Source organism: Pseudophryne corroboree, chromosome 3, assembly GCF_028390025.1.
Source record: "Pseudophryne corroboree isolate aPseCor3 chromosome 3, aPseCor3.hap2, whole genome shotgun sequence".
Lineage (NCBI taxonomy): Eukaryota > Metazoa > Chordata > Amphibia > Anura > Myobatrachidae > Pseudophryne > Pseudophryne corroboree.
In genome coordinates, this window is record NC_086446.1 from 627,783,574 (window position 1) to 627,805,358 (window position 21,785).

At 46.2% G+C, this 21,785-nt stretch overlaps 1 protein-coding gene across 3 annotated transcripts in view; it reads left to right on the top strand.

Annotated features, from left to right (window-relative positions):
- The window catches only part of RNLS (renalase, FAD dependent amine oxidase), a 627,109-nt gene that overhangs the window by 304,542 nt on the left and 300,782 nt on the right, over positions 1-21,785 (top strand). The gene's annotated exons all lie outside the window — the stretch shown is intronic.

A 21,785-nucleotide genomic window follows, 5' to 3' on the forward strand; every position in this document is an offset into this window, starting at 1 on the left:
CGACACCACACTCAGCTGCACTTGTTCTGCCTCCACGTATCCTTCCTCATCAAACATGTCGACACAGGCGTACCGACACACAGCACACACACATGGAATGCTCTGACTGAGGACAGGACCCCACAAAGGCTTTTGGGGAGACAGAGAGAGAGTATGCCAGCACACACCCCAGCGCTATATAACCCAGGGATTACACTGTACCTTAGTGTTTACCCTGTAGCTGCTGTTAATATATATATATATATATATATATATATATATATATATACTGCGCCTAAATTTATATGCCCCCCTCTCTTTTTTACCCTTTAAAGCAACTGTATACTGCAGGGGAGAGCCTGGGGAGCGTCCTTCCAGCGGAGCTGTGAAGAGAAAATGGCGCTGGTGTGCTGAGGAAGAAGGCCCTGCCCCCTCAGCGGCGGGCTTCTGTCCCGCTTTAATGTGTAAAAAATGGCGGGGGCTCGGGCATATATACAGTCCCAGACTGTATATATGTCTCTTTTTGCCAAAAAAGGTACTTAATTGCTGCCCAGGGCGCCCCCCCCTGCGCCCTGCACCCTACAGTGACCGGAGTGTGCGGTGTGCTGTGGGAGCAATGGCGCACAGCTGCAGTGCTGTGCGCTACCTTAAGTGAAGACAGGAGTCTTCAGCCGCCGATTTCGATGTCTTCATGCTTCTGTTCTTCTGGCTCTGCGAGGGGGACGGCGGCGCGGCTCCGGGAACGGATGATCAAGGTTAGGTACCTGTGTTCGATCCCTCTGGAGCTAATGGTGTCCAGTAGCCTAAGAAGCGCTACCTAGCTGCCGTGAGTAGGTTTGCTTCTCTCCCCTCAGTCCCTCGTAGCAGAGAGTCTGTTGCCAGCAGAAGCTCTCTGAAAACAAAAAACCTAACAAAATACTTTCTTTTCTAGCAAGCTCAGGAGAGCCCACTAGGAGCACCCAGCTCGGCCGGGCACAGATTCTAACTGAGGTCTGGAGGAGGGGCATAGAGAGAGGAGCCAGTGCACACCAGATAGTACTAAATCTTTCTTTAGAGTGCCCAGTCTCCTGCGGAGCCCGCTATTCCCCATGGTCCTTACGGAGTCCCCAGCATCCACTAGGACGTTAGAGAAATAATCAATAGAATTGGAAAGTAGGGAAAGAGATAACACAGGGCGCCACAGAGTGTAATCGTAATGTTACATATAAACCATACGTCCCTTGTAATACTGAATCCAATCTCAGGAATGCAGAATGTCCACCTCATTCATTGACCAGGCATGTCAGCGTGTATGCAAAGACAGAGGGGAAAAAAACATCATGTGCAGAAAACGTTACATTTAATAACACATAAGACGATTCACATAGGGGACTGGTTTTAACAGAACATAGAATAAAACAGCAGCCACATTTGGATCCACAGAACAATTACCAGAAAATCTGAGAACCAGAAAATCAGTTCTCAAATAAGCTCTTAATCACCACGAGACCACCCGCCCCGGGTATGGAAACTGGGAAATAACCTGGTCCTTGTTGTGCAGGATCCGCTGTGTAAGGCTGGTGAAAACGGCCAGCGCGTTTCAACTCCTTCCTGGAGTCTTTTTCAAGGCATAATGAGCATGTAATAACAGGTACTCTATTTAAACATATAGATATCCAATCCTGAATCTCCTTTATGGCGGGACATCCTGTCCTGACGTCCCGACCGGACGTCTGTGTTCCTATGTTGCCGTGGCAACCACTCGTCACATCCGGCGGAAGTGTGCTCCCTTCCGTCATGTCCTCGCCTCCACGTGGTCTCCGCAACCGTTCGTCACATTCGGCGGAAGTGTGTCCACCTCCGTCATGTCCTCACCTCCACGTGGTCTCCGCAACATCCAAGGTCGCTGCTCAGTCTATTATCTAGACTGGAAGTTGGATGTGTACCTCTGTGGTATCGTTCTCCAGTGACTCAATCTAGTTATTTACTGATGTTGCCAAGGAAACGTCCATAGTCCCTGGACATTTACATAGTGTCCATCAGTCCAATTACACACCACAAATAACTACAATAAAGAAAAAACGTGTTTTAAGAAAAACACAATAAATTATAAAACAGATAAAAAACCATTAAAACACTGTAAAACATTACAAATCATCATTCTTAAGAAAACACGGAAAAAGGAAAAGTGGGATGGGGGGGTATAACCCGTGCAACAACAGAAAGGGAAAAAAGGCCCGTGTAGCAACAAGGAATTAGATTTCAAATAAACCATTTAAGTTCGAAATCCTTGTTTAGACCCATGGGGTGTAATGTGTTGCATTCGTAAATTAATTGCATCTCTTTTCTTGCTAACATCGTTGCACTATCCCTCTGACGCTGACTGCATTTAACCACCTATATTGCTGCAAATATGATAATTCCTCTTGTGGAGCTCTCGTGCTGTAGCTTAAAGTGGTTTGACAGTGCATGGGTCTCAAGACCCTTCCTGATGTTTCTGCAGTGCTCGCTGAGGCGAGTTTTCAATGGTCTAGTAGTGCGACCGATATAGAAGAGATTGCACCTACATTGAATGAAATACACTACATTTTTTACATTACATGTGATGAAATCCAGAATCTTAATGGTTCTCCCATTAATACATATGGATTCCAACTTCTTGGACCCGTCACTAGGGATTTCCCTGCAACCTAAACAGGTGCCACAACGGTGAAAACCCTGTGTCAAGATACTTATTTCCCGTTTTTTGGGGGGGAGATAGCTATTGACCAAAGCCTTCTTTAGATTTGGTGCCTTTTTGTATATAAATTTTGGACGATCAGGTATGGACTTCCCTATAATGGGGTCCTTTTTTAAAATGTCCCAATTCTGTCTGACTGATTTTTCCAATAGTCTATATTATAGACTATATTATAGTCTATATTTCTGTCATCGGGCAGCTGGGGACAGGGAGATGATCATGTCATGATTCCCCCAGGATTGCACACTTGGCTGGGATCCTGGTAGTTAGACACTCCCTGCAGTGCAGAATATTCTGGGAAAGGAGTAAAATATGGTAAAAATGTTCATGGTAAAACCAGTGGTTAATTTCGCATTAGGCACGTGAGGCAAGTGCATAGGGGCGGCACTTGGATGCTTGTTATAGTACTGTAAAACTGCAACATATTTTCACACTACTCTACCATATGGCATCTTGTGTGGACTGTAAATGGTAAGACTGCCCTGTAAGCTGTCCTACTTAGTAAATATGCATACATAACTAAAAATAAAATGAAATTTCACAGTTAATGGCTTTTTTATTATTATATTAAATTGCCAGTTATCTAATGAGGTCTCATAACTAATCAATGAAAATAATAAAATTGCCTAGGGGCACCATTACCCCTAAATCCGCCCCTGGGTAAAACCAGACACATTACATTTTGTATGTAGACTTAGGTGGGGCCTATGTAATAGGGTCCGAGTTTTGCCGGTACGGGATGCTGGCCATTCTCAGATGTTTTCTTAAAGGGGCGATCATTTACAAGGCAAAATCATGCCTTGTAAATGATTGCTACTTTAAAAAAAAGTCCAATATCATCCGGCATCCCGTACCTCCGGCAAACTCTGACCCTATTACATATGCCCCGTATAATTTAGGTGTCTCTAATGTGGCCTTTTTAAATAGACTTCTTCAATTTTAGATTTGATTTTAAATTCAATTTCATCATGTATGCTCTCATTCTTTGCACCAGTAGTGGTTGGTGCTTATAACAATTAAAATTTATTGTTCTTGGGGGGCGTGGCCTAGCTATGCATGGAGTAGGACGTGGGTCTGAAAGCTAACCAGCCTACTAATCCTATCATCATGTTGCCCTGTGAGATGCACTGTTTTTCTGCCTTGACGAGTGCATGAAGTGCTGTGGCCTCCCCTGTGCTGAGTGAGGGGTGTCTGGAGTGATCCCTGGCAGCACAATATCTCCTGGAGCTGGGGCTGTGCAACACTAGTGTGTGCCCGGCACCTTCTTAAAATTACTGGTGTGGCCTGGTGCCCTCCCCGCCTTCTTTACCTGCCTCCCGACTCTCCTGACGCGGGGACCATCTCTCCAGAGTCCCCTGTTGCTGCCCTGCTGGTGCCTGACCGAACGGATCCCTCACTCTGCTGCTGCCCGCGCTGCTGCTGGATCATGGAGCCGCCGGCCGCCATCTTGGAAACGGAGGTGAGGGCTGCAGCGGCTTTCCCGTCCTCTCTGGCTGCCTGTCTCCTCTGGGGCCGCCGCCGCTCTGGGCACCCCCCCTTCCGTGGCCGCTTCGCTACTGCTGCCAGATCCTGTGGCTGCCCCTGCTCCTGATCCACGGAGGCGCCAGCCGCCATTTTGGAAACGGGTCTGCGGACCTGGTGACCTCCCTGCCCATCCCCAGTGTCTACTCCTGCCCTGTCTGCCACTGTTACCACTGTGGGAGCTCTTCTCTCTCTCTGCTCCCTTGTTCACTGTGTCCTGTGGCTGCCTGTATATATAAACAGGGGCTTCCTCTGCGGCTGCTTCACTAGGTGGTGGCTGTCATCTTCACTCAGGGTCTCCCCTGACCTGCTCTTCCTGCAGCGTGCTTTGGATGCCCCTTGCTTTACCCACTGCTGCTGGTGGCCCTGGAACATTATATACAGTGGGTCTCTAGCACTGATAGAGAAACTGTAACTGTGCTGTATTCCTGGTTTGTGGAGAGGGCTGTGCAAGCGTTGTGACCATCTCTCCATTCCCCCCCCCCCCCCCCCCCGCCTTCATTCTTTCTGGATTTATTACACGCTGCTCGGCCAGCGCTGTTGTACTTGTGCATCCTACTGTATATCTACTGCTGGGAGATTTATAACATCTATTTCCTGAGTCAGCTTGATGGTCCGGCGTAACCGCCACTCTGCTGCCGCCCGCCTGGCACGGTTTGCACAGGAAGAAAGGACTCCTGTTTCCTCTGCATCTATATCTCCATCTCACGTTGCCTCCTCTCCCCCGTCTCCCACCATAGCAGAGGCTTCTGAAGTTACTCTATCTCAACTTTTGCAAGCTATTACGGATTCTGAGAAGCAACTTGCTGATAAAGTGGCGGAGGTGCATGTTGACATTTCTTTTATATGCCAAGACATGCAAAAGCTCTGGGACAGGGTTGGGGAGACGGAGAATCGCATTTCTACGCTGGAAGACTCCTATACGCCTGTTCCTGCTCGACTAAATAGATTCTCAGATGTCTGCGTGTAAACTCAAATTGACGCATATAGAGGGGCATCTCAGGCGTAACAATGTTCGCTTTGTGGGCCTCGCCGAAAAGGCAGAGGGTTCACAGCCGGAGCTCTTTTTGGAAACCTGGTTATTGTCCACATTCGAAAAGGACTCATTTACTCCGCAGTTTGCTGTTGAGTGGGCCCACAGAGTTCCAACCCACCCCCTTCCTCCGGGTGTACAACCCAGGACTTTCATCACTAAGATACTTCATTACAAGGACAGAGATACTATACTACGTCTTGCTAAGATTAAAAGCCCGTTGGAGCATAGTGGTCAGAGGGTGGCCGTGTTTCAGGACTTTTCGGCTGAGCTCCAGAAATCCTGTTCGCAGTTTACACAGATTAAACAGAAGCTGCGTGATCTTCAGTTACAATATTCTATGTTATACCCTGCGCGGCTTAGAGTGGTGTCTGGCAACCGCACGTATTTCTTTGGCATCCCAAGGGAAGCATCTGCTTGGATTGATCTACAGCCTCATCACCGTGTTAGTTAGTTGTTTCTCTGACGTCCTAGTGGATGCTGGGTACTCCGTAAGGACCATGGGGTATAGACGGGCTCCGCAGGAGACTGGGCACTCTTAAAAGAAAGATTAGGTACTATATCTGGTGTGCACTGGCTCCTCCCTCTATGCCCCTCCTCCAGACCTCAGTTAATATCTGTGCACGGCCAGAGCTGGATGCACCCTAGGGGCTCTCCTGAGCTTCCTAGAAAAGAAAGTATTTGTTAGGTTTTTTATTTTCAGTGAGATCTGCTGGCAACAGACTCACTGCTACGTGGGACTGAGGGGAGAGAAGCGAACCTACCTGCTTGCAGCTAGCTTGGGCTTCTAAGGCTACTGGACACCATTAGCTCCAGAGGGATCGAACACAGGCCCAGTCCTCGGTCGTCCGGTCCCGGAGCCGCGCCGCCGTCCCCCTTGCAGAGCCAGAAGAACGAAGAGAAGTTGAAAATCGGCGGCTGAAGACTCCGGTCTTCACTGCAGCTGTGCGCCATTGCTCCCTTAGCACACCCCACACTCCGGTCACTGATGGGTGCAGGGCGCTGGAGGGGCGCCCTGGGCAGCAATTAAAAGATAAACTGTACATGTGCATTAACCCCCGCCATTAAAGTACATAAAAGGACAGAAGCCCGCCACGGAGGGGGCCGGGCCTTCTTCCTCAGCACACCGGCGCCATTTTCTCTTCACAGCTCAGCTGGAAGGAAGCTCCCCAGGCTCTCCCCTGCAGTATCCTGGTACACAAAGGGTAAAAAAGGGGCACATAAATTTAGGCGCAAAACTGTGTATATAAGCTGCTATAGGGGAAAAATCACTCAGTATAGTGTACATCCCTGTATTATATAGCGCTGTGGTGTGTGCTGGCATACTCTCTCTCTGTCTCTCCAAAGGGCCTGGTGGGGGAACTGTCTTCAAATAGAGCATCCCCTGTGTGTGTGGTGTGTCGGTACGCGTGTGTCGACATGTCTGAGGTAAAAGGCTCCTCTAAGGAGGTGATAGAGCGGATAAGTGTGTGGGAGGGTGTCTCCGTCAACAACGCCGACACCTGTTTGGATATGTGTAAGTGCTGAGGTAAAATTATTGCACAAAAGGTTAGGGAACAGAAAGGAAATCTACCCTGGTCTGTCCCTATGTCACAGAGTCCTTCAGAGTCTCTCTATGTTCACTATCCATAATAACAAAGTATCGACACGGAGTTTAACTCCACTGTCGACTACGATAATGCAAAGTTACAGCCAAGAGGGCTAGAAGGTATTCAATATATGATTATTGGAATAAAAGATGATTTGCATATCACTGATGACTCATCTGTCCCTGACACGAGAGTACACATGTTAAGGGGAAGAATGCTGAGGTAAATTTCCCTCCTCTCATGAGGAAAAAGAGCGGGAATCTCCAGACAAGAGACGGCAGCTTCCCACAAGAGAATTCTCAGGCTGTATCCTTTCCCTACTAGTGCCAGGATGTGTTGAGAATCTTCCCCTTGGGTGTCCTGTTTGCACTAGCTATTCTCAGGGATCCTGCAGATAGCGTGCACATTCTAGTATACTACCCAGACCGGCGATTGTGTCGGCATGGGTTTATAGCGCTGTGGCAGCGTGGACAGGTACCTTATCAGCAGAGATTGAGTCCCTAGTATGCATATAAATATTTTAATATGCTGTCTTAAGTGATAGATATATAATTATAAAACATGCCCAAAGGGACATGAGTATACTGGGTCCTAGAGACAAAAGCTATGTCGATTTCTGCTTGACGTGTCCTGTAGAATATACATTGGACAGATGATGCAGACTTAAGAGGCATATGGAAGGCTGAGGATTGTGTGGAGAAAGGTTCTCGGGCCTGGTCTCCACAGTTATAGCTAGTAATTCTGATATTTTGCCTTATATTCCTGCACAGCCTAGGAAAGCACGACATTATTAAATGAAGCTTTTTGAATAAAGAAACAAGAAAGTCTGAGGTGCGTCCTTTATTGTCAGAGCCGGGGGCAGAGGAAAAGAAGCTGTACAACACAGCTAGTCCCCAGGAACAGAAGTCCTCCCCGGCCTCTACAAAAATCCACCGCATGTCGCTGGGGCTCCACAGGCGGAGCTAGGCCCGGTGGGGACACGCCTTCGTAAGTTCATCCACAAGTGGGTTCACTCCCTGTTAGATCCCTGGGCAATAGAAATTGTATCGCAGGGATACAGGCTGGACTGTGAGAAGATGCCCTCTCACCGAGGACCCGGCGGGCTTCCCCCCAAGAGAGGGAGCCAGTGTTAACTGCAATTCGTAAATTGTATCTTCAACAGGTGGTGGTCAAGGGTCCCCTCCTTCAACAAGAGGGTGTTATTATTCGACCATGTTATAATCCCGAAACCAGACGGTTCGGTTAGACCCATATTGAATTAAAATCCCTGAACATATACCTGAAAAGGTTCAGGTTCAAGATGGAATCGCTAAGAGCGGTCATTGCATGCCTGAAATGAATCGGGACATAAGGGATGCATACCTTCGTGTCCCCATTTATCCACCTCATCAGGCGTACCTCAGAATTGCGGTACGGGATTGTCATTACCAATTTCACCAAGGTAATGGCGGATATGATGGTGCACCTGCGGAAAGCAAGGTGTCACTATTATCACATACTTGGATGATCTCCTCATAAAAGCGAGATCAAGAGAGCAGTTGCTGGACAGCGTATCACCTTCTCTGGAAGTGGAACGGCAACACGACTGGATTCTATATATTCCAAAGTCGCAGTTGGTTCCTACAGCTCATCTGCCTCGCCTAGGCATGATCCTAGACACAGACCAGAAGAGGGTTTATCTCCCGATAGAGAGAGCTCAGGAGCTCATGACACTGGTCAGGAATCCATTGAAAACCAAAACAGGTGTCAGTGCATCACTGCACTCGAGTCCTGGCATCATACGAGTCCATCCCCTTCGGCTGGTTCCATACAAGGACAATGGAACTTACTGGACAAGTGGTCCGGATCACATCTTCAGATGCATCGGTTAATCACCCTATCCCCCAGGGCCAGGGTGTCTCTCCTGTGGTGGCTGCGGAGTGCTCACCTTCTCGAGGGCCGCAGATTCGGCATTCAGGACTGGGTCCTGGTGACCACGGATGCAAGCCTCCGAGGGTGGGGGGCAGTTACACAGGGAAGAAAATTCCAAGGTTTGTGGTCAAGCCAACAGACTTGCCTTCACATCAATATCCTGGAACTAAGGGCCATATACAACGCCCTAAGTCAAGCGGAGTTCCTGCTTCGCGACCAACCGGTTCTGATCCAGTCAGACCGCAGGGGCTCATGTAAACCGCCAGGGCGGCACAAGGAGCAGGGTGGCGAGGATAGAAGCCACCAGAATTCTTCGCTGGGCGGAGAATCAAGTAAGCGCACTGTCAGCAGTGTTCATTCCGGGAGTGGACACGACCTCCACCCGGGAAAGTGGTGACTTCATCAGGAAGTCTTCACGCAGTTTTGCAAATTGATGGAAACTGCCTCAGGTGGACTACATGGCGTCCCACCTCAATAAAAAGATAAAAAAGGTTTTACGCTGGGTCAAGGGACTCTCAGGCGATAGCTGTGGTCGCACTAGTAACACCGTGGGTGTTCCAGTCGGTCTATATATTCCCTCCTCTTCCTCTCAGACCCAAGGGCTGAGAATTGTAATAAACGGAGGAGTGTGAACAATATTCTTTGCTCCGGATTGGCCAAGAAGGACTCGGTACCCGGAACTGCAAGAAATGCTCTCAGAGGACCCATGGCCTCTGCCTCTCAGTCAGGACATGTTGCAACAGGGACCCTGTCTGATCCAAGACTTACCGCGGCTGCGTTGGACGGCATGGCGGTTGAACACCGGATCCTAGCGGAAAAGGGCATTCCGGATGCAGTTATTCCTACGCTGATAAAGGCTAGGAAAGACGTGACAGCAAGACTTTTTCACTTTATATGGCGAAAATAGGTTGCTTGGTGTGTGGCCAGGAAGGCCCTACAGAGGAATTCCAGGGGGGTCGATTCCTGCACTTCCTACAGTCAGGAGTGACTATGGGCCTAAAATTAGGATCCATAAAGGCCAAGATTTCGGCCCTATCCCTTTTTCTCTCAAAAAGAACTGGCTTCACTGCCTGAAGTTCGGACGTTGTTACAGGGGTGCTGCATATTCAGCCCCTTTTGTGCCTCCAGTGGCACCTTGGGATCTTAACGTGTGTTGGATTCCTAAAATCCCACTGGTTTGAGCCACTTAAGACCGTGGAGCTAAAATATCTCACGTGGAAAGTGGTCATGCTTTTGGCCTTAGCTTGGACTAGGCGTGTGTCAGAATTGGCGGCTTTGTCATGTAAAAGCCCATATCTGATCTTCCATATGGAAAGGGCAGAATGGAGGACTCGTCCCCAATTTCTCCCTAAGGTGGTATCATCGTTTCATTTGAACCAACCTATTGTGGTGCCTGCGGCTACTAGGGACTTGGAGGATTCCAAGTTGCTGGACGTAGTCCGGGCCCTGAAACTTTGTTTCCAGGACGGCTAGAGTCAGAAAAACTGACTCGCTATTTATCCTGCATGCACCCAACAAGCTGGGTGCTCCTGCTTCAAAGCAGACTATTGCTCGCTGGATCTGTAGCACCATTCAGCTTGCACATTCTGCGGCTGGACTTCCGCATCCTAAATCAGTAAAAGCCCATTCCACGAGGAAGGTGGGCTCTTCTTGGGCGGCTGCCCGAGGGGTCTCGGATTTACAACTTTGCCGAGCTGCTACTTGGTCGGGTTCAAACACTTTTGCAAAATTCTACAAGTTTGATACCCTGGCTGAGGAGGACCTTGAGTTTGCTCATTCGGTGCTGCAGAGTCATCCGCACTCTCCCGCCCGTTTGGGAGCTTTGGTATAATCCCCATGGTCCTTACGGAGTACCCAGCATCCACTAGGACGTCAGAGAAAATAAGAATTTACTCACCGGTAATTCTATTTCTCGTAGTCCGTAGTGGATGCTGGGAGCCCGTCCCAAGTGCGGACTCTCTGCAATACATGTATATAGTTATTGCTTAACTAAAGGGTTATTGTATGAGCCATCTGTTGAGAGAGGCTCAGTTATTGTTCATACTGTTAACTTGGTATAGTTATCACGAGTTGTACAGTGTGATTGGTGTGGCTGGTATGAGTCTTACCCTGGATTCCAAATCCTTTCCTAGTAATGTCAGCTCTTCCGGGCACAGTTTCCCTAACTGAGGTCTGGAGGAGGGGCATAGAGGGAGGAGCCAGTGCACACCAGATATAGTACCTAATCTTTCTTTTAAGAGTGCCCAGTCTCCTGCGGAGTCCGTCTATACCCCATGGTCCTTACGGAGTACCCAGCATCCACTACGGACTACGAGAAATAGAATTACCGGTGAGTAAATTCTAATTTTTTTCTTTATAGTCTGACTCTCTTCTAGAGTCTCTGTAATGTTCGGGATTAGGTGTACCTATGTTTGGGTTGGTATGCGGGCTGGGAGTGGTTGGGTTTTGTTATTTTTCTTACATATGCTCTTTGTTTTGTATGTGCTTTCTTTGTATTGTTTTGTATTATGCATGCTGCTTTGTGTATATGGTTTTTCTGCGAGGGGGGGGGGGCGGCTGGTGCCGTGTTGGTGCAATGCTGGCTTAGTGTTTCTGTACTCCAGTTCTATGCGTCACCATGGTAAACATTCTCTCTTGGAACGTTCGTGGCCTTAATGATAAGGTCAAGCGTTCCCTGGATTTAAAATATATTAAGACCCAAAGCCCGGGTTTGGTTTGCCTTATGGAGACGCATCTTATTGACGGTCGAGTTCTTTCGCTTAAGAAGCCTCGGGTGGGATGGACATTTCACTCCACCTTCCATTCTATCTCTAGGGGAATATCACTGCTGATACATAAAAATTGTAATTTTGTGTGTACCAAGGTTCAAATCGACCCGTTGGGATGTTACGTGTTTCTAGCTGGCTCAATTCACAGTTCCCCATTTGTACTGCTTGCTGTATATATTCCCCACCCTTACAACTCTGGGGATTCTGGTGAAGGCATGTGCCTTTATGCAGGAATTTCCTTCTGTCCCAGCTATATGCATTGGTGACTTTAATGCTGTTATGGATGAGTCTGCTGATAGGTGGAGGCCTGCTACCCAGAGTACAAGTGCTGGACCCACTGCCTTTGCACACCTGATCTCCGAGTTTGGACTTGTGAACATCTGGCGTTTGCGTAATCCCTCTGTCAGCTGTTTCTCCTGTTTTTCAAGTTTGCATGGAGTATTCTCCCGCATTGATATGGCACTGCTTACCCGATCATTACTTCTCTGTGTCTCCGCAGTGAGATATTTGCCCCATGGGATATCTGATCACTCCCCTATACTGCTGTCCCTGGGCTTTGATATACCTAGAGTGGCATCCTTTTGGAAGTTTAATCCTTTTTGGCTAACGCAGATGGGTGCAGCCTCTGAATTAATTGTGCTCTGGGAGGAGTTCTTTACCAATAACCCTATTAGCGATGATGCCCCATTGGTGTGGGATGCCTATAAGGCTTTCCTGCGTGGTTCATTGATTTACAGAGTCGCCCAATTGAAGATATTTAGTAGGAAATCTGAGGAGGAGTTGAAGAGAAGGAGTGGTGAACTTGAACAGATTTATCTGCACAGTGGCCTCCCGGTGGATCAGGTGGAATGGCTGATTGTTCATAAACAATTGACGGATCTACTTCTTGATAAGTCAAAGAGATGATTATTGTTTCGCGCCCATGATTACTATATTCAGGGAGATCAAACGGGAAAATTCTTGGCCTATTTGGCTAGACAGGAGCTGACCCCCACCACTGTGCATAGTAAAAGGAGCATGTCTGGTGTTAGTTATACGGATACCCCTTCTATAGCCTCTAGTTTTTATGCACACTTTCTAGATGTTTATAGGTCAAGGGTGCAGTACACACATTCGACATTATCACATTATTTAAATAAGGTTGAGGTTCCAGCCCTGAACCCCGACTCCCATCACTTTCTGGAAGCACCCATCACATTGGAGGAGGTTGAAACTGCCATTAGGTCCTTTCCTAGTAATAAGGCCCCGGGGATAGATGGTCTCCTTATTGAACTGTATAAAACATATCTGGATTTTTTTGCCCCCAAACTTTTGTTGATATTTGAATCTTTGTTGCAGGGTGGTGCTCTCCCCCCATCTATGGCTGAGGCGCTGGTGGTGCTGATACCGAAGCCGGGTAAAGATCCCCTTTTCTTGGACTCGTACTGTCCTAACTACTTGCTGTCAACTGACATTAAAATTCTTGTCAAGATTTTAGCGCTCCGGCTTACTAATGTGGTGTTGGAGCTGGTCCATTTTGATCAAAATGGCTTTATGCTGGGCAGATCTATTACTGTTAATCTCAGACAATTATTTACATATATGCAGTTGGCAGGTGATGAGTTGAACGGTGCGATCGTTTTATCCCTGGATGCTGCCCACACCTTTGATTCTGTAGAATGGGTGTATCTATGGGAAGTTCTTGTAAGATTTGGGATAGGCCCAAATTTTTTGTCCTGGATTAAGCTTTTGAATTCCTGCCCAGCTGCGAGGGTTATTGTCAATGGCTTTACCACTGAGTCCTTTCTGCTGGGGAGGGAAACTCGTCAGGGGTCCCCTCTGCCCCCACTACTTTTTGCTCTTGCAATAGAGCCCTTGGCTTGCGCTGTTAGGGCCGCTGCGGCTATAAAATGGTTTCATATAGTGGGTCGGGAGGAGAAAATTGGTTTATACGCGGACGACATGATATTGTTTTTGGAGGATGTATCACATTCCTTGCCTGCCCTTCTAGGCTTGGTACGGGAGTTTGACTCTTTCTTGGGCATTTGTATTAATTGGGAGAAATCAGTGGTGTTTCCGTTACATCCCTCTACATCTCCACCCCTCTCCTATGACCTTCCCCTTAAATGGTGTACCCAGTTTAAATATCTCGGTATTCACATTTCTCATTCTCCTAAGGATTTTATCACCTTGAATTTGACCCCCCAGATTGATAATTTACGCATAAAGACTTGAATCTGGCAGAAACTCCCTCTATCTATTACCGGTCGTGTGAACATTATCAAAATGATCATCCAACCCAAATTTCTTTATATATTACAGAATGCACCAGTTTATATCCCTGCCTTCCAATTCTTGTTGATTTCCCGATATGTTGCCTCTTTTTTTGGGGGAGCTAAACGGGCACGCATTGCATATAAAACACTTAGTAGGCCCAGAGCAGAGGGTGGCTTGGCATTACCGGATATACGCCTTTATTATTTAGCTGCCCAGCTGGTACAACTTAGTGAGTGGGTTACCCCAGGGGATTATGGGAACCTCCCAGTGGCCCTTTTGGATAAAGCCGGCCTAATATTTTCTCCGTTGCAGTTTCTATTGCCACATACTTCATTGCCCTCTCTTCCCCCATTGTTACAACAGGCTCGTATGGTTGGCGACTGGGAAATTGCAGGGAGATTCCACGATAGAACCCTGCTCTCCACTGTGGAACAGCACGGCTTTTTCTGAAACTTATGGTTTAGAGGGTGGCTCTGGCTGGACCTCTTTTGGGGTGTCTGCCATTGGACAACTTTATCAAGATGGGATTCTACATAATTTTGATCACCTATCTTCTACATATGCCATCCCTAGACATTATTTTTTTTAGATATTTACAACTCCGACATTCACTGTCGGCGCAGTGGCGGGGTTCTGCTCCACAACTCTCTGAATCCCCTGTTCATACCATGATCCGTACGTTGCCTTCTTGTGCACATCCTATCACACCCACATATTATCACCTCCCCAAAATTCACAAATCTCTATCTGCACCACCTGGGCGACCTATAATTTCGGGTTTGGGTTCCCTCACATCCAACCTATCGGCTTTTGTTGATTATTATTTGCAGCCACATGTTTTGACACTCAAATCCTATATTAGGGATTCCACGCACTTCATAAATTTGATCAAAGATATACAATGGAAAGATAGTTATCTATTGATGACTTGTGATGTGGAATCCCTGTACACCAATATTCCTCACAGATTAGGGTTGGAAGCACTTAATACAACTCTATCTACCGACACATCATTAGGACACAACAAATGTAAGTTTATTTTAGATGCAGTTAATTTTATTATGACCCACAACTATTTTACTTTTGATGCACAGTATTATCTGCAGGTTCTCGGTGTGGCCATGGGCACCAGGTTCGCCCCCAGCTTAGCAAACTTATACATGGGCCACCTTGAAGAATGCTATGTGTGGGATGGTCAATTTAGGGCGAACCTGGTGCTCTATGGACGCTACATCGATGATATGTTCATTATTTGGGATGGGGGTATGCACTCAGCTTCTCAATTTTTGATCCACTTAAATGACAACACATTTGGATTATCTTTCACTAGCACTATCAATAAATCTCATATCACATTCTTAGATATTGCCCTCGATATAAACAAGGGATCCATCATTATATCCACCTTTCGCAAAGAGGTAGATACTAACAATTTTCTCAATTATTATAGTTGTCACCACCGCCCCTGGCTGAATAACATACCAAAAAGCCAATACCTTAGACTTAGACGCAATTGTTCCAACACAGAACAGTATAAAGCCCAAGCTCACGAATTGACAGAAGCTTTCCATGAACAAAATTATCCGGCAGATCTAACAAGTCAAGCTTTCTCTGAGGCACTGAGATGCAAGAGAGAAGTACTACTAACATCCAAATCGAAAAAAGGTACAATAGAGAACAATACGGATAATCAACCTAGATTTATCACTAAATATAATTCCTTTTCTAGGGAACTTAAAAACATCATTCAAAAGAATTATCCTATCCTTAAAACGGATAATATCCTCTCAGGGGAATTAGCGGAAACTCCATGTATTACATTTAGGAAAGCATCAAATTTGCAGAACTTCCTTGCCCCTAGCCATTATAAATCTGATACCAAGTCACAAACTAGGAAGATTACCTGGCTCCATGAAACTCAAAGAAAAAAAGGGAATGATAAATGTTATAAACCTAGATGTACTACGTGTAAGTACACGATGGATAAAACTAGTCAAATTAGATCTCATTCGTTGGGCATTTCCTTTGATATAATGGAATACATAAATTGCCGTACCTCTTATGTGGTCTATGTAATTAACTGCATTTGTGGGGTGCAGTATGTAGGGCGGACAACGAGGATGCTTCACACCCGATTTCTAGAACATAAAAGCACTATTTTGAGGGGCAAGAGTAAACATAGTTTAGCTCGACATGTCAACTGGAAACATCAAAACAATATCAATTGTCTTAGTATACAAGGTGTATAGCATATTAGAGAGACCACAAGAGGTGGAGATCGTTATAATCTCCTATGTAAACGTGAAGCCTTTTGGATATTCTCTCTAGGTACTCTGTCCCCAAATGGTCTCAATGATTGCATTGAGATGAATAATATATAGATTTATTCTCTTTTCTTCCCTTTTTCCTTTTTTCCTTTGTGGTCCATACTGTGATGAGTTATATGTATTCTCTGTTTAACATCATGATTATAAGGGCATGTGCTAGTAGCATGAACAGCCTACTTCTGAATTTTATAGCTCTAAGAAGGTAGATACATCTGCCATAATGAGATAACCTTACTGTGAAGAATAGACTAGTGTTATTTTTTTGGTTTTTTTTATCACTTTCAGTCTCATATAAATTTTTCTAATCATAATTTGTATCAACCAATGGTTAGTTTACAACATATATATTAAATAAATCCTATGTGTAAGAACTACTGTCAATAATAAGGTTTTATATTTCTTACAAAATATTCATTTTTCTGTCATCCAGTGAGGTGCCCCAAGTGAGACCAATCACTGGATGGGACAGCATTGTTTTTTCTGGTTTCCTTCCGAAGAGCTATATTGTCTTATGTTTTGTTTAATAAGCAATTGATACTTTCTTCCCAAAATATATTTTATTTATTTGGAACAGGGTTAATAGAAGACTATCCAGTTCCGCTTCTCCTCATTCTATCTTAGGTGTATTGTATTTCTTGGTCTTCAATTGCCTCATACACAGACGTTTTCAAAATAACTAAAAATTAAAAAACATAAATATTAAAATTAAATTAAAATTATTCTAAAGCTATTCATAACTAAAATGATTCTCCTAAATATGGAAATAGTGATTATAGATATTAATATTAAAAATGAACACTAATTATCCCTGAGTGGGATTCGAACACTGGTTGAGCCGCTGATAGATGCGGGGGATTAGCCCACTAGGCCACCAGGACCTCAGAAATTGGCAAGATTTTTCTGACCCTTATAGCTAAAAGATCATAATTATTAACAATGAAAACATCAACACTCCTATGTTTCTCCATATCATTCTTATAAATGATTTTACAAATGATTATATATGTATATATTTATTATATATGAAATGTGATAAGTTGTGTTGCCTACAGCTCTATATATACAGTGCATTGGTGAATATATAAAATGTTAAGTATGGTGATTGAAACCTGGTCCATTAACAGCATAAAACACCTGCTGATTAACTAATCGAGACACCTGTGAACAAGCACCTGAGAACCTGCAATCACAATGCTTCTATGATTGGTTACCCTGGAGCTTAAATAGAGCTCTCCTCTGCACTGTTTTACCTTCTGATGAAACCGTGGTTTGATTTTCACGGAGAAACATGTTAAGGACATCTCACGCTGCTGTTTTTACCTGAGATCTACACATGCACAGCACCACAGTCCGGACTCTAGCACACGGCAAACTGCCTGAATTCTGCAGCTACGAACGGCGCCCTCCCTCCCCGGTGAACTGAATAGAACACCGCCGCTCCCACCAACCACAACGGATTCCGCATGCTGACAGCCAGCTTCACATGAGACTCTAAGGAATAAGTGGTGAGCGCAAAATTGTTTGGCGGTCGGGGGAGGTAGTAGCATAGCGCCCATCGTTTATACAGCTGAACATTCACCATCTAGTGAACACCATTCACATTCCCTAAAACAAATTGGGACTTTATAATTTGCTTTGGAGCGAACCAGCCACACTGGTCTTTTGGATGTGGACATCTGTGCAATATACAATTGGGATACAGTATATGGCAGCGGGTAAATAATATCAGCAGTGAGAATAATTCTTTTATGAAAATATGCATTGCATTTTTTATGCTTTTATTTTATGTGATTGAATAAAATGTTTATATAGTAATGATCGGTATCTAGCGCTCTCTTGTGATATTGCATGTTTCACAATTACTTTGTTCTCTACTCCTCCCTCCTCTCCTCCTCTGTGTCAGATGGGCTGAGCGCCCTCCGTGCTAAATGGGTACAAGATCTGGGTACTATTCCTGATGAGGACTGGGACCACGGCGTGTGCTAGATTCCAGCAAATACAGTTGTATATCTTACATAGGGTCTACTGGACTCCTTGTGGATTATCTAAATTTGGTGGCTCGGCTTCTGATAATTGTCCGAAGTGTTCTGCTCCAGCTGCTGGGTTCTGGCATTTGCTGTGGCAGTGTCCACAGGTGTATGCCTTCTGGGAGGATGTCACGGCCTCTGTGTGTCACACTGGTATACAGATTCCATTACTAACTCCTCGTATTTGTATATTTGGCCTATATTTACAGGAATCCCTCCCGACTCATTATCGTCTCTATGTCAACAACATTCTAACATTGGCTCGAGTGTGTATAGGCCGCACCTGGATGGCTCACGTCCCTCCGTCATCTGCTGAGTGGGTTGCCCTGGTGAATACTACTCTTTCCCATGAGCGATTCATGTAACTGCCTAATGAAATTTTGATAAGATATGGGGCTCTTGGAAGAACTCTCGGTACTCTATTGATCCTTCGCCTTAAATTTCTTATGTGACTATATGTTGTATTTAACGCTGGGCTGCTTCCGGCACGGGCCATCCATTGTTCCTAATGTATCTTATTTACATCAATGTACAACAGCCCTGTGGTGCGTTAATTATGTTGCAATTTTTACGCTTTATTTCTATACCTACAAATCTATGGATGCCTGTCGATGTGTTGAAAAATGTAGGTGCATTTTTAGATGAATTTTCCCTGAAGGATGAAACACATTAGTGTGAATAAGCCCTACATTTCTGTCAAATGTTTACACTGGTAACTATGCTCTTGTTGCTTAGCAACCTGTAAATTATAGTTTCTCTTACGTCCTAGAGGATGCTGGGGACTCCGTAAGGACCATGGGGTATAGACGGGCTCCGCAGGAGATAGGGCACCTAAAAAGAACTTTGACTATGAGTGTGCACTGGCTCCTCCCTCTATGCCCCTCCTCCAGACCTCAGTTAGATCTTGTGCCCAGAGGAGAATGGGTGCACTGCAGAGAGCTCTCCAGAGTTTTCGGTGGAAAAATAATTTTGTTAGGTTTTTTATTTTCAGGGAGTCCTGTTGGCAACAGGCTCCCTGCATCGTGGGACCGAGGAGAGAGAAGCAGAGCTGGCTTGTCAAGTTGGGCTCTGTTTCTAAGGCTACTGGACACCATTAGCTCCAGAGGGAGTCGGAACACAGGTCTCACCTGGGGTTCGTCCCGGAGCCGCGCCGCCGTCCTCCTCACAGATGCCGAAGATAGAAGCCGGGTGAGTATGAGAAGGCAGAAGACATCATAGGCGGCAGAAGACATCAGATCTTCATGAGGTAAGGCGCGCAGCGGTAAGCTGCGCGCCATTGCTCCCATTCACACACACAGAGCAGCACTGAAGGGTGCAGGGCGCAGGGGGGGGCGCCCTGTTCAGCAATAAACCTCACATTTGGGCACTGACAAGGTAGATTAGGCTGCTGGGTAGTAATTCTACGATCCCCCGCCATTTTCTATAAAAAAAATCACCGGGACCGAAGCCCGCCGTCGGGTGGGCGGAGCTTGATCCCCAGCACTAACCAGCGCCATTTTCTATATATAAAAGCACTATCTGGTCATATTTTTCCAGTGTTATTAAGCGCTGGGTGTGTGCTGGCATACTCTCTCTCTGTCTCTCCTAAGGGCCTGGTTGGGGTTTTGTCCCCTTATAGGTTAATCCCTGTGTGTGGGGGGTGTCGGTACGTGGTGTCGACATGTCTGAAGCGGAAGGCTTTTCCAAGGAGGAGGTGGAGCAAATGAGTGATGTGTCCCCGTCGGTTGTGCCGACTCCAGATTGGATGGACATGTGGCATATGTTGAATGCAAGTGTGGCATCTTTACATAAAAAGCTTGATAAGGCTGATTTAGGGGGGACATCAGGGGGTCAATCCTCAGATTGGACCGACTCACAGGGCCCGTCGGGGTCTCAAAAGCGTCCCTTAACACAAGACACTACTACCGACATGGATTCTGATTCCAGTGTCGACTATGACGAAGTAAAATTGCACCCTAGGGTGACTAAAACCATTCAGTGTATGATTGTGGCAATAAGGGATGTGTTGCATATTGTGGATGAACCCTCTGTCCCCGACACAAGGGTACACATGTTTAAGGAAAAGAAACAGATTATTAACTTTTCCACATCTCATGAATTAAATGAATTATTTGGAAAAGCTTGGGAGACTCCGGATAAGAGACCGCAGATCCCCAAAAGAATTTATATGGCATACCCTTTCCCTAAGCAGGACAGGGAGATTTGGGAATCACCCCCCACTGTGGACAAGGCCCTGACGCGCTTGTCCAAGAAAGTGGCGCTACCGTCTCCTGACACAGCAGCCCTTAAGGACCCTGCAGATCGCAGGCAAGAAACTACCTTAAAGTGTATTTATTCTCATACGGGTGCTGTGCTAAGACCGACAATTGCGTCGGCATGGGTGTGTAGCGCAATTGCAGCTTGGACAGATGAGCTGACAGATCAATTTGATAATATGGATAAGGATACTATATTCCTAACTCTAGCCCATATTAAAGACGCAGTCTTATTTATGAGGGATGCTCAAAGGGACATTGGATTGCTAGCTTCTAGGGCCAATGCCATGTCTGTCTCAGCGAGAAGATCCTTATGGACTCGTCAATGGACGGGTGATGCGGATTCCAAGAAACATATGGAAGTACTACCCTACAAGGGTGATGTATTGTTTGGGGATGGGCTGACGGACCTGGTTTCCACAGCCACAGCAGGTGAATCAAATTTTTTACCTTATATACCCCAACAGCAAAAGAAAGTAACACCCTATCAGATGCAGTCCTTTCGGTCGCACAAGTCCAAAAGAGGTCGGGGATCCTCTTTCCTCGCCAGAGGTAAGGGCAGAGGCAAGAGAGCACCTGCTTCGGCAGGTGCCCAGGAACCAAAGTCCTCCCCGGCTGCTCAAAACCCACAGCATGACGCTGGGGCTCCCCTGAGGGAGTCCGCACTGGTGGGGGCACGTCTTCGACTTTTCAGTCAGGCCTGGGTCAGTTCGGACCCGAATCCCTGGGTGTTGGAAATAGTTTCCCAGGGTTACAAATTGGAATTCGAGGAGGTGCCCCCGCGCCGATTTTTCAAATCGGCCCTACCAGCTTCCACATCGGAAAGGGATGTGGTGTTTGCTGCAATTCAAACGCTGTGTATACAGCAAGTGATAATCAAGGTTCCCCTGCACCAGCAGGGAAGAGGTTACTATTCAACCCTATTTGTGGTCCCGAAACCGGACGGTTCGGTCAGACCTATTTTGAATCTGAAATCCCTAAACCTGTACATAAGAAGATTCAAATTCAAAATGGAATCTCTCAGAGCGATAATAGCCAACATGGAGGAGGGGGAGTTTATGGTGTCTCTGGACATAAAGGATGCGTACCTTCATGTCCCCATATATGCCCCCCATCAGGAATACCTGAGATTCGCTGTACAGGATTGTCATTACCAATTTCAGACGTTGCCGTTTGGATTCTCCATGGCCCCGAGGATTTTCACCAAGATAATGGCGGAAATGATGGGGGTCCTGCGCAAGCATGGAGTCACAATTATCCCATACTTGGACGATCTCCTGATAAAAGCGAGATCAAGGGAGAAATTTGCGAACAGTGTGGCGCTCTCGTTGGGAGTGCTCCAGCAACACGGTTGGATTCTAAATCTACCGAAGTCACAGTTGATTCCGACAACTCGACTA